The sequence below is a fragment of the Palaemon carinicauda genome, unplaced genomic scaffold (assembly GCF_036898095.1).
Source record: "Palaemon carinicauda isolate YSFRI2023 unplaced genomic scaffold, ASM3689809v2 scaffold150, whole genome shotgun sequence".
Classification (NCBI taxonomy): domain Eukaryota; kingdom Metazoa; phylum Arthropoda; class Malacostraca; order Decapoda; family Palaemonidae; genus Palaemon; species Palaemon carinicauda.
The window spans coordinates 132,501-135,000 of NW_027169037.1; positions in this window are offsets into that span (position 1 = coordinate 132,501).

The following is a 2,500-nucleotide window of genomic DNA, read 5'->3' on the forward strand; positions in this document are numbered from 1 at the left end:
TTTTTTTTTTTGGCTAATATAATCATTTTAACCGTAATTATAGGTGTTTAGTTTTAGTTTTTACTAATGTTCATATGAAAGATATTTAAAGAACATATAAATTTACAATAAGTAATATAACCTATAGTTTCTTCAACATTCTTTAAAGATCGTTCATGATTGGTAGAGAAAACGGACAGTGACAATGCCCTAGACACTTACCATATAGTGTAGATATATGATCAGCACCGAAGCCCCTAGTTCACAAGGACGGCAAGTTTGCTGTCACTACTGGGAACCATCAAGCTTGAGCAAGTCTCGAACTGCAGGCCAACAGATTGCCAGGGAAAGATATTTCCAATAGGCTATCACAAAAAGATGCAATGATGTCTGTGGATGTTCTCGGAAATATGAACATGTATTCACGCACGTATCCTTTGACTCTTCTCCTGATCTCTTAATCTCCTTTACGTTATTTACGAATAAAATCTTGTTTAGTTCACTTGCACTATAAGTAAAACTATGTTGAAATACAATTAATCTCTAATCCACTTTTGATCTATTAATAGTGTGATAACATAATGATTCGTTCATTTACTCCGTTTAGAAACTTTTTTTCACCAACGATTTTTCTTTGTTAAATATCCTCAAGATCTACCTGGTTTTAAAAGTATATTTTCCTTCATGAAAAAAGATATGTTGTGTCCAACCCTATTCTCGTTCGACCGACACGTTTATTACTTCCTATTTCATCCTTTCACCTTGTATGAAAATCCTCCAGAGCAGTTGTACTTCTCCTTTATCTGAAATAGAAATATCATAAACAATCTATTCAATGCTGCATCTCATCACTGTCTAAAATACTGACTTTTATAGAGAAAGTTACTGAAATGCTGATCAAATGTTATTTACCTCAAAGTAGGTGTTTTAAATGAATGATTACATCCTGCCCTTATTTTTTTTTTTCTATATAAAGAGATTAGGTAAATAAAAATAAGCTTAATAAATGAATGATTCAAAACGTTAATTAGATGCAAATTAGTACTTAATGCTATCTCAGAGTAATGAGAACACTATCATAAATAAGTAAACTCTAACGGTCAGATCATCTATTTTCAAGTGTGGTCGTTGGAAGCATTTACTAAATGCAACTCTGAAAATGGAGATACAGCTTTTAATATGTTAATCAACTTCAATTACCTTTGAATAAACAACGCTGACCAACACTTAATAATTCATAGCCTTTGACAACAACGATAACAGTTTTTTCTGTATATAATGGATATCCACGGTACTACGTATGCTCTCAATAACTGCCTTGTAGTTAAATTTACTGATCTCATTGTGTATATTCATTGGAATTATGGTAAGGCCCCCACACTCAAACAAAATGAAGAATTTTATGAGGGGAAATGATGGGTTTTCACTATGACCCAATCCAAAACAGTAAAATATTTTCCATCTCACTGTACTGCCTTCAACATAAACTTTTTAAAAGTGGATATGATCTTATGAATTAGAATGGGAGTTTCCATATAATGAATGAACCTTTTATTAAATCTACTCTAAACTGCAGTGACCATTCGCCGTTCCTTTTTATTAAGACAGAAAAGACAAAGGATAATATCCCTCAGTGTTTACAAGTTTTTATTTATTATTCAAAGTATGTTAGAATATATAGGTCTTGAACAAGCATTTGTTTACTACATTTAAGTTTAATTTATAGAACTGAGTAATAAAAGAGGTCATAAAAAAATAATTAAACATAATTAAAATATGATACCCAGTTCCTTAACCAGAATCTATTCGTTTCGTCTTCCACTAATGATTTTTTTTTTCTTTTTTACAAACGTCTCTTTGATTAACGGATATAGCACCTATCGTCTTAATTTATCGAGTGAAACGGAACGTATAGAAATAACTTGGCTCTTTAATGGATCGAAGTATAAGGAAGAATTCCTTATCTCTTATTTATTGTGAGGTATGGAACGATGTTTAACAATCAAAATCCTATGGTAACAAATTCGTGTAAAGAATCCCAAAGATCATTACAATGAACTTTGTGAAAAGATTTTATGAAGATGTGTTATGTACCATTTTCATTAAATATTTCTTTTGTTTCCTTAACACTAACTCATATCAGGAATCAAGGTAAACAAGATAACCTATAGGAAACGCCATTGCCTAGCAATCCGTTGAACGGGAGCTTGAAAAAGGCTCAATCTCGATAGTTTCTAGTAGTACCTACAACCTAATCATCCTTGCAAGCTAGAAATTGGGCTTTTAAAGGAATCCTGGAGGTATACCTCATGATCATTATTAGTCATTACCTGGTCCTTCCTGGTCCTACCTAGATTGAGCGTAGGCATAGCCGTTATGGTACATATGAATAACTGAAATTTGCGGAAGCCATGGATGCATTGCTATAGATACTTTCCGGCAAAGGTTTGGAAAAAGCAGCATATGCTCAATTACTGAGTCCATGTGGCAATTATAGATATGCTCCATTATTTCTATGCTC